Source organism: Aulostomus chinensis, chromosome 1 (assembly GCF_037954235.1).
Source record: "Aulostomus chinensis isolate RoL2024-O1b breed Wild chromosome 1, RoL_Achi_v1.0, whole genome shotgun sequence".
NCBI lineage: Eukaryota > Metazoa > Chordata > Actinopteri > Syngnathiformes > Aulostomidae > Aulostomus > Aulostomus chinensis.
The window spans coordinates 46,657,742-46,669,519 of NC_141320.1; the positions used below are offsets into that span (position 1 = coordinate 46,657,742).

At 44.6% G+C, this 11,778-nt stretch overlaps 1 pseudogene; it reads right to left on the minus strand.

The window, feature by feature from the left end:
• Positions 1-8,376: 8,376 nt before the first annotated feature.
• LOC147271914 (Ig kappa-b4 chain C region pseudogene) lies at positions 8,377-9,958 on the minus strand (annotated as a pseudogene).
• Positions 9,959-11,778: the final 1,820 nt, after the last annotated feature.

Here is an 11,778-nt window from a genome sequence, read left to right on the forward strand (position 1 = left end):
ATCACTGTAGCATCATTTTGAGGTTCGTAGCAACTCTCACCACATCACTGTGGCATCATTTCTTAGGTAAGTAGCAACTCTCATTACATCACTTTAGCATGATTTTTAAATTACTATGAACTCTCACCACATCACTGTAGCATCATTTGGACATTTTTAGCAACTCTCATTACATCACTGTCGCATCATTTTGAGGATAGTCGCAACTGTCGCGAACATTACTGGAGCATCATTTTGAGATTCCTAGCAACTCTCATTACATCACTGTAGCATCATTTTGAGGTTCGTATCAACTCTCACCACATCACTGTAGCATCATTTCTTAGGTAGATAGCAACTCTCATGACATCACTGTAGCATCATTTTGAGATTCGTAGCAACTCTCATTACATCACTGTAGCATCATTTTGGGGTTTGTAGCAACTCTCACTACATTACTGGAAGCATCAATTTGAGCATCGGAGCAACTCTGCCTACATCACTGTAGCATCATTTCTTCGGTTTTAAGCAACTCTCATGACATCAATTTAGCATGATTTTGAAATTACTATGTACTCTCACCACAACACTGTCAGCATAATTTCTTAGGTTAGTAGCAACTGTCATAACATCACTGTAGCATCATTTTGAGGATTTTACCAACTCTCACCACATCACTGTCAGCATCATTTTGAGATTAGCATCAACTCTCCTGACATCACTGTAGCATCATTTTGAGGTTCGGAGCAACTCTCCATACATCATTGTCGCATCATATTGAGGATAGTCGCAACTCTCACGACATTACTGTAGCATCATTTTGAGATTCGTAGCAACTCTCACTACATCACTGTAGCTTCATTTCTTAGGTAAGTAGCAACTTTCATTACATCACTTTAGCTTGATTTTGAAATTACTTTCAACTCTCACCACATCACTGTAGCATCATTTCTTAGGTTTGTAGCAAATCTCATTACATCACTGGAGCATCATTTCTTCGGTAAACAGCAACCCTCATTCCATCACTGTAGCATCATTTTGCGTTTTGTAGCAACTCTCACTACATCACTGTAGCATCATTTCTTAGGGAAGTAGCAACTCTCATTACACCGCTTTAGCATTATTTTGAAATTACTATCAACTCTCACCACATCACTGTCGCACCACTTCTTAGGTTTTTAGCAACTCTCATTACATCACTTTAGCATCATTTTGAGGATCGTAGCAACTCTCACTACATCACTGTCGCATCATTTTGAGGATAGTTGCAACTCTCACCACATCACTGTAGCATCATTTCTTAGGTAAGTAGCAACTCTCATTACATCACTTTAGCGTGATTTTGAAATTACTATCAACTCTCACCACATCACTGTAAGCATCATTTTGAGATTAGTATCAACTCTCACTACATGACTGTCACCATCATTTTGAGGTTTGTAGCAACTCTCACGACATCACTGTAAGCATCATTTTTAGGTTAGTAGCAACTCTCACGACATCACTGTAGCATCATTTTGAGATTCGTAGCAACTCTCACCACATCACTGTAGCATCATTTCTTAGGTTTGTAGCAAATCTCATTACATCACTGTAGCATTATTTTGAGGTTCGTAGCAACTCTCACCACATCACTGTAGCATCATTTCTTAGGTAAACAGCAACCCTCATTACATCACTGTCGCATCATTTTGCGGTTTGTAGCAACTCTCACTACATCACTGTAGCATCATTTCTTCGGGAAGTAGCAACTCTCATTACACCGCTTTAGCATTATTTTGAAATTACTATCAACTCTCACCACATCACTGTAGCACCACTTCTTAGGTTTTTAGCAACTCTCATTCCATCACTCTAGCATCATTTGGACATTTGTAGCAACTCTCATTCCATCACTGTAGCATCATTTCTTAGGTTTGTAGAAACTCTCATGACATCACTTTAGCATGATTTTGAAATTACTATCAACTCTCACCACAACACTGTCAGCATAATTTCTTAGGTTAGTAGCAACTGTCATAACATCACTGTCGCATCATTTTGAGGATCGTAGCAACTCTCACTACATCACTGTCGCATCATTTTGAGGATAGTCGCAACTCTCACCACATCACTGTAGCATCATTTTGAGGTTCGTAGCAACTCTCACTACATCACTGTAGCATCAATTCTTAGGTAAGTAGCAACTCTCATTACATCACTTTAGCGTTATTTTGAAATTACTATCACCTCTCACCACATCACTGTCAGCATCATTTTGAGATGAGGATCAACTCTCACTACATAACTGCCACCTCATTTTGAGTATCGTACCAGCTCTCACCACATCACTGTCACATCATTTTTAGGATCGTAGCAACTCTCACTACATCACTGTAGCATCATTTTGAGGATATTCGCAACTCTCGCGACATCACTGTCGCATCATTTTGAGATTCGTAGCAACTCTCATTACATCACTGTAGCATCATTTTGAGGTTCGTGGCAACTCTCACCACATCACTGTAGCATCATTTCTTAGGAAAGTAGCAACTCTCATTGCATAACTGTCGCATCATTTTGAGGTTTGTAGCAACTCTCACCACATCACTGTAGCATCATTTCTAAGGTAAGTAGCAACTCTCATTACATCACCTTTGCATGATTTTGAAATTACTATCAACTCTCACCACATCACTGCAGCATCATTTCTTCGGTTTGTAGCAACTCTCATTCCATCACTCTCGCATCATTTGGACATTTGTAGCAACTCTCATTACATCACTGTAGCATCATTTCTTAGGTTTGTAGCAACTCTCATTACATTACCTTTGCATGATTTTGAAATTACTATCAACTCTCACCACATCACTGTAGCATCATTTCTTCGGTTTGTAGCAACTCTCATTACATCACTCTAGCATCATTTGGACATTTTCAGCAACTCTCATTACATCACTGTCGCATCATTTTGAGGATGGTCGCAACTCTCACGACATTACTGGAGCATCATTTTGAGATTCCTAGCAACTCTCATTACATCACTGTAGCATCATTTTGCGGTTCGTAGCAACTCTCATTACATCACTGCAGCATCATTTTGAGGTTCGTAGCAACTCTCATTACATCACTGCAGCATTATTTTGAGGTTCGTAGCAACTCTCACCACATCACTGTTGCATCATTTCTTAGGTAAGTAGCAACTCTCACCACATCACTGTAGCATCATTTCTTAGGTATGTAGCAACTATCATGACATCACTTTAGCGTGATTTCGAAATTACTATCAAGTCTCACCACATCACTGTTGCATCATTTTGAGGATCGTAGCAACTCTCACCACATCACTGTAGCATCATTTCTTAGGTATGTAGCAACTCTCATTACATCACTTTAGCATGATTTTGAGATTAGTAGCAACTCTCACTACATTACTGTAGCATCATTTCTTAGGTTCGTAGCAACTCACTACATTACTGTAGCATCATTTCGTAGGTTAGTAGCAACTCTCATTACAGCACTTTCGCATAATTTTGAGATTCGTAGCAACTCTCACTACATCACTGTCAGCATCATTTTGAGGTTCGTAGCAACTCTCACTACATCACTGTAGCATCATTTTGAGGTTTTAAGCAACTCTTTTCCCAACTCAACCAGACCAAGAGATTAATTCAGAGATGTGGCAGTTAGTCCAGCTGAAGAAAGGCTTTCGGCCTGTGAGGCCTAACACCCCTTTTCAAAGCCTGAATTCAAGTGGCCACATGTTCTTGAACAAAGGGTTGTAAAAAGGGGTGATGATTCTGGCCACGGCCCCCACCCTCCAAGAACCTGTGAGTCAGTCTGACCGGAAGTTGCCTGTCAAAATGCTATTGGCTGAGAGCCAGTACCATCCCACGGGAAGTGACATCATCTGTCTCACACATAAAAAATTCAGTGCGGAGAAGATTCTTTTTCTTCGGTGGTTTTCTTCTCTTTGGTGGTTTTCAGCGTCTTCAGAAGGTTCAACCTCTCCAGTGGTCTTCAACCTCTCCGGTTCTCCACTTGGACCTCAAGTGGGCAGTGCAGTGATGACAGAGTCTCCAGAAGGACACCTCTCTCCCTCCTGTTCACTCGTCCAGAGAAGCCACCGTCGAGCCACGCAATCCACGTGAACTGGTCCCTGGTGAAAGAAAGCTCATCCCAGCTTCTTCATCCTTCCCACCAGTAACTCCAGCTGACCCTGCAGGCTGCCCCGCCGCCGCTCTGCTGCCCTCCGAGTTGAGCTGAACCGCGCTCCGGAACATGGAAATCGAATCCCTTACCGCTCCACCGGGTCAAGTAAGGATTCCCTTAACTAGGCATTTTCTGGGCAGAGAAATAGCTCAGTGTGTTGTATGATGTCTATGAATGCTCTGTTTATGTGACGAAGTCCTGTAATTAGCAGAAATTACATAGCATTATACATTATTTATTGATGTTAGTTATTAATAACCGTGACCTCTCAAGAAGGTGTTACCGGTTATTAATACTGCACAAGTGTGTTAACACACACATTTTTGGGTTTACCTTTGTCCTCTCTCTCTTTCTCTCTCTCTCTCTCTCTCTCTCTTGCTAAGCGCTACGCTGAGTTATTAACATTCCATAAGTTCTACCTCCACGGTGCTAACTAGCAGCTAGCTGGCCTCAGCTAACTAGCCTAGCTGTTAGCCTTGCTGCGACGCGACGTGGTTGCTAGGCAACCAGACTCCCCCCTTCCCCTTCCTTACTCCGTCACTCACACGTTTACACACACACACACACACACACACATATTATCACTTGTGTCTTTTGGTTAGATAACAGTTGTACCAACGTGTTGCTGATTGATTGATGCACTGTGTTAATAAATATATTTTTATTATAAGAGAGGAGTCGTAGTGTCTTTTGTGTACCAACTTGTGGTCACGTGTCTCAGCAATAGCAGTGCTTTGATCTCATCCTCCAACATCAGAGCTGTCCCTTGGTCGTTCATGTTACAGAATATTGACTGTTAGTAGATAAACTCTGTTAGAGACTGGTAACTGTTACAAGTTTGGTCGTATGTTAGTTTCCCTGAACTCATCAGGGTGGTGCCCCGAATAATTAATATTAATATTAATTATTAATTTATTTATTAATTGACAATTATATTCATAATTATCAAGTATCATTATTTTTGACCAATTCGCTCTTCAGCGCACAACAGAGGTCACTGTGACTCAGCCTGCAGCAGTGAGATCTGCTCCAGGAGCCTCCGTCTCCCTCCCATGTTCAACCAGTCAGGATGTTTATAGTGGGAACCGTTTATCCTGGTACCAGCAGAGAGAAGGAGAACCTCCTAAACCTCTCATTTACCGGGCCACCTCGAGAGCATCAGGGATTCCAGCTCGTTTTTCAGGCAGTGGATCAAACTCTGGCTTCACTCTGACCATCAGTGGAGTTCAGGCTGAAGATGCAGCCGTTTATCACTGTCAGAGTCTTCACAGCATCAACAGTCAGGGGGTGTTCACACTGTGAAAAACCATCGAACAAAAACCTCCCTCAGTCACACTGAAGTGAAACTGAACTGACTGCTGCAGCTGGGAGCTGCTGACACACACACACACACACACACACACACACACACACACACACACACACACACAGGCTTGATGAGAAGAACTAGAACTAGAAGAACTAGGATTCAGATTTTCTGCTGATGACGTTGTGATCTTCATCACCAATTCTTCATCCTGATTGTGGTCCTTCATCAGATTAGCAGCTTCTCTCTGACGATGTCACTCACATCAACTTTGCTTCTGCTTGGATTTTCAATGAACTTCAAGAAAAACCAGCAGCAGCAGCAGGGAGGGACGACTGGACCCTGCAGAGAGAGACTGATCAGCTCTAAAAGGGGACAGGAGGCTGAGACTTCTGCTGCTCGTCCTCACACGACTCTGCTGAGGAGACTTTTGGAGGAAACTCGTCTTCGGTCTCTCATTTCTCTCTGAGCTCAGTAACCATAGCAACCGAGAGGCATCGCTGCTGGACCGTGACAACAGACGGTTTCAGAACTAAAGATAAAAAGAAGAGAGAACTCACCGTTCCTAAGTTTCAACAGCCAAAATAAAAGCAGCTTTGGAAAGTTTGAAAACCACCAGAATGAACACTTGTTGGTTCATCTGGTTTGGTTTCACTGAAGCCAAACACAAGATCCAGATTTTCCTGGTCCTCCTGCTAGCAGGTGTCCCTGATTGGACTAAACTACACCAAACAAAACTGTTTGTCAGGACAAGTTGATTTTACAGAGCGTGGAGAGAATTTTGAATTGAAACCATCTTTTTATTGCAACAGGAAAAGATGGAGGTCAACATGACACAAGAACCCATCTTCAACAGACGCAGTGAGAACCCACAGAACACTGAGGTTCTCAGAGCGTCTGTGAGCCCCACTGAGCCAAAAACTCTTCCACATTGTTCACTGGTGAATCAGAACTAAAATCTAGCCTGATTCTGGCTTCACCACGGACACAAACACAAATGAACAAACAACAAGCAGACGCTCCCTGACTGAATTCTACCACCTGACAGACTGAAGGCTCATATTGGTGATGCAGGTAGGTGCTGCCCCCTAGTGACCCTATGGAGAATGACATGTAATGACATGAACATTCTACATTTTCCATTTCTTGAGGCCATTACATAAAAATATGAAGTTGATCCAAGTCAGAAACCTTCAAACTGGATGTGAGTCCAGTTGTTTCAAGTAGAGTCAATGGTGACACCCCAGTAGTTTGTAGTCTGCTGGGTATCATAGAATGTTTGCTAGTGAATGAAACGTGGCAGCCCTGCACCAACTGCTCAGAGTCCATGTTGCCTGGGTGGACTGCATGTTTGTGTTCCGTCGTCTGTCTTGGAAGCCTCGTCTGCTTCTTCCTCCACAGAACTCTTTGCTCACAGGACATTCCAGTCTGTTCATGACAGATGTGGTTTTCCAGGTCATGGAATGATTCATAGGGAATTGTTTTTGGGAGGCAGCGTCCTGGAGGGTTTGGTTTGCTCTCCGTTTGCTCAGTGATTAAATAGAAACCAACCTTTGACATGACAGTGCAGTGTTGCTGATGTTTGTGTCAGGTAAGTTGCATGGAACAAACAGCACTGCAAACTGGGTTTCAGCTGGAGGTTAAGAGGAAAGTAGAGAAGTCTTCCAGGAGCCTGGAGCTCTGTGGTGGGTTGGAGCTGAACTAGAGAGGATTGATGGTGGAGGACCAGGAACACGTCACTGGAACCAGAACCACACTGCAAGCCAGTTTGCTCTCTTGCTTCCTTCCAAACGTTCAAATGTTCCATTAGAAGTGGAACCTTCCTGTCTCACTTTACTGAGACCCAATGAGGGTGTGGCTAATCTGAACAGATCAGACCAGCGTTGACTGCACACTCCAAACATCTTATTAGGAAGGGGTGGTGAACACAAACATGCTAACTTCCTTAGCGCGAGCCAGAGACCAGTCAGTTTACATTCCAGCCCTCATTTGGTCTCAAGCTTTTGGTTTGTGAGTGAAAGAAGAATGGAATCCAATGTTGTTGAGGAAGTCCAATCAGCTGAAACTCAAACATTTCTGTTTTAATGGAGAAACTCCTGGTAAAATCTGGTTTTACCATCAAAAATAATCTAAATGTTCTTTTCACCTTCAAACAAACTTTCCTTTCCCCGTGAACAATGAGCATAAATCAGCTGCAGCCATGTTTTAGGAATGTTCCTACTGTGTAGTGACCAGTGAGGAGAGGCTGTTACCATGGGGACAATGTTTACTTTGTCCTGTTACTAGGAGGAGGGATTTACCTGTGGCTGAGCATCGAAGGCAGCTTCAAGGAACCAGAAATGCCCTTATTTTGACATGACTTGGTTCAAGGATTCCCCTGAAATTCAAGGCCCTGAATGGGAAAGTATTTACAAACCTGGTAACTTAAACAACAAACCAGTCAAACCACAGCTACCAGTTTAAACTTCAGACTTGGAGGTTCATGTTCATGATCGACTTCCAAAACTTGACTTCAGAAATCTTTGAACCCAGGATATTTTTTTACTCTTTGATTTCAGAATTTTGTCTTTGATGTCATCGTGACACAATGGACCGAACCTCTAGATTTGATAGTCTACTGCCCTCTGGTGGTGAGGCAGTGGGGATGCAGGTGATCTGCTGGTCTGGTTGAACGTGAGTGGACAGAAACCTTGTTGAGGTGACTGGGAGTTCCTGACTGTGGTGAGCTGCCTTGCTTCTCCTCAGGTCTTCATGGTGGCTTTCTGCTGGACTGTTGTTGAAGGGAACATGGCATCGTATCATTTTCAGATCTGACATCTGGACAGTGGACAGATGTGACATCATCATGGTCTCACTGCCTGCTTTGTTCATGGATCAATGGAACATTGTGTTGGAACCTTTATTGTAGAACTGCTATGAGCTGAGAGCTCAGTGTTGTTGGAACAACGCAGCTCCACATGGGACTGATGTGATGAAGAGGTTTTTATTGAGCTGAAGCTGGAGAGCAACAATCAAAATGGAGCAGCAAACATTCTGATGGCAACGTTTACAGAGGAAAACTGTTGCAGAGTTCAGAGTCCCAGTGAGTCAGGTCAGGACTGGGAACACTGGTCTCTCCTCAGCACCTCTGACACTGGAGTCTGGGAGCCCTGGGTGGCCTCACAGCTCACCGAGCCCACCTTCCTCCACTGGTCTGCAGGGAGCCTCAGGGTGCTGCTCCAGCTGTAGAGCCCGTCCTTCTCCAGCACCCCGGGGCTCCTGCTCTCCTCCCCGCCGCCGCTGCTGCCGTCCACCTTCCAGGCCAGACTCCAGTCTGAAGGGAAGCCCTTGTTGGCCAGACACACCAGCGTGACCCTCTCCTGCTGCAGCTCCTGGCTGGAGGGGGGCAGCACCGTCAGGGAGGGAGGGACATCACCTAGAAGACACCGCTCAGATTAGAGGACGGGGCAGCTGTCAATCAAACCCTGCTGCTTGGACACCAGGACTGTGAGAGCAGATTTCCTCTTGAAGGAGTTTCTGTCAGATGTTTCTCTGCTCCAGCAGTCACTCACTCACACATTGTTTCACTTCCCTTCAAGAAGCGGCTCAGAAAGAGTCCTCACCGCCCAAATAGAACCAGGACCCTGACAATGGAGGAAAGCCCCTTTGGCAGCAGCTCCACTTTGAAAACTGCCATCAACTGAAGCTTCTCTGTTCAGTCATGAAGATGAAGAACAAAGAAACCCCACACATTCCAATCTCCCTGATTCAGCTGCTGGTAGAATGGACTTGTAGCAGATTGAGTCCTTGAACAGAGGGGTTCACCTCACTGAGGCTGACAGTCTCCAAGCAGAGTGAAGCAACCAGCACCAATGATTCTACAGGGGATTTTCAACCTGCACTCATCAAACACTGCAAATGAGTGACAAGCAAACGGCAAATTAGAAAATTACATTGAAATGAAATGAAATCTGTTCCATTCACCATGTAAAACCGGGCCATTTTCAAATGGAAGCGTCCGTTCTTCTTGATGTGGACTTCAGTCCTCACTCATCAAACAGTTCAAACTGAAGGGACACCCATTGGATCATTTCTACACTTCAAGGAGTTCAATTTCAGTCTGACAGGAATTTGGACAGAAACCTTCTTGGAGTTGTTCTCCACGTTAAAGCAGGAGAACTCAACACATCAACACACAAACTGTTCAAAACACACAAAAACTCTGCTGCAAATGTTCCCTGATGGAATTTACAACCAAACTGGACAACATTTTCCTCAGAGTTTGAGCAGAAACTTACGTCCAACATCCAGTCTGGTTCCTCCACCGAACGTCCACCACAGTGACACAAACTCATTGAGGCGCCGTACAAAAACCTCTGACTGTAGAGACACGACTCTCTGACTGGGAAACACACACCCACTTGAGTCAGAAGCCAGCAGTCAAACGTCTGAGCTGCTTTGAACCCTGCCAGCACAGCAGCAGGTCAACAAGTCTGCTTCCATATTCTAGATGGTCATGAATCAAGAGATTAGACCTGAAAATGAAGAGAAGTCACGGAAGCTACGGAGCCCCAGAGCGGCCAAAGAGAGACTTGAACAAGTTCCCTCAGTTCATCAATCCATGGCCAGGAGACCTGTTCCCTCTGATACAGAACTTGGAACCGGTTCTATTTGATGACCACAAATGAACGAGGTTCATCATTAAAAAATCAAAAAAATCAAATGAATCCCATTGTGGGAGCAACATCTGGCTCCAACATGTGTTTTCTGTCTCTCTGGCCTCTCCAGGGCTCCGTACTCATCACATGAAGGTCAGAGCAGCTAAAAAGGAGCTCTGACACATCCTGATCAATACTCTGATCAGGTGATTGATTGATTGACGGATGCAGCAGCAGCATCAGAGCGTCCACGTCTCTGCTGAGTCCCTCTGAACATTTCCATAGAGAGACACTTTGCATCAGCAGCACCATGCTCCAGTGCTCCGGGACACTTTATAGTCCTGAGACTTGAACCCTGGATGACTGACAGCTGTCCGTCACCACAACAGAAGCCACAGAAATCTGCTCATCAGAAACATGGCGTTGACCTCCGCCCTCGTCTGGACGCTCCTCTGCTGCTGCTTTACAGGTAAAGTCCAGAGGGTCCAGCTGCTGTCCTCCATCAACATGGGCCCTCTGAGATGAAGCTGCTTGATGGTTGTGTGTGTGTCTCCTCAGAGTCCAGAGGTCAGGTCACCGTGACTCAGCCTGCAGCAGTGAGATCTGCTCCAGGAGACTCCGTCTCCCTCCCATGTTCAACCAGTCAGGATGTGTACTCTGACAGCAATGGCCACCGTTTATCCTGGTACCAGCAGAGAGAAGGAGAACCTCCTAAACTTCTCATTTACCTGGCAACCTCGAGAACATCAGGGATTCCAGCTCGTTTTTCAGGCAGTGGATCAAACTCTGGCTTCACTCTGACCATCAGTGGAGTTCAGGCTGAAGATGCAGCCGTTTATTACTGTCAGAGTTCTCACTACATCAACAGTCAGTGGGTGTTCACACTGTGAAAAACCATCGTACAAAAACCTCCCTCAGTCACACTGAAGTGAAACTGAACTGACTGCTGCAGCTGGGAGCTGCTGACACACACACACACACACACACACACAGGCTTGATGAGAAGAACTAGAACTAGAAGAACTAGGATTCAGATTTTCTGCTGATGACGTTGTGATCTTCATCCCCAATTCTTCATCCTGATTGTGGTCCTTCATCAGATTAGCAGCTTCTCTCTGATGATGTCACTCACATCAACTTTGCTTCTGCTTGGATTTTCAATGAACTTCAAGAAAAACCAGCAGCAGCAGCAGGGAGGGACGACTGGACCCTGCAGAGAGAGACTGATCAGCTCTAAAAGGGACAGGAGGCTGAGACTTCTGCTGCTCGTCCTCACACGACTCTGCTGAGGAGACTTTTGGAGGAAACTCGTCTTCGGTCGCTCATTTCTCTCTGAGCTCAGTAACCATAGCAACCGAGAGGCATCGCTGCTGGACCGTGACAACAGACGGTTTCAGAACTAAAGATAAAAAGAAGAGAGAACTCTCCGTTACTAAGTTTCAACAGCCAAAATAAAAGCAGCTTTGGAAAGTTTGAAAACCACCAGAATGAACACTTGTTGGTTCATCTGGTTTGGTTTCACTGAAGCCAAACACAAGATCCAGATTTTCCTGGTCCTCCTGCTAGCAGGCGTCCCTGACTGGACTAAACTACACCAAACAAAACTGTTTGTCAGGACAAGTTGATTTTACAGAGCGTGGAGAGAATTTTGAATTGAAACCATCT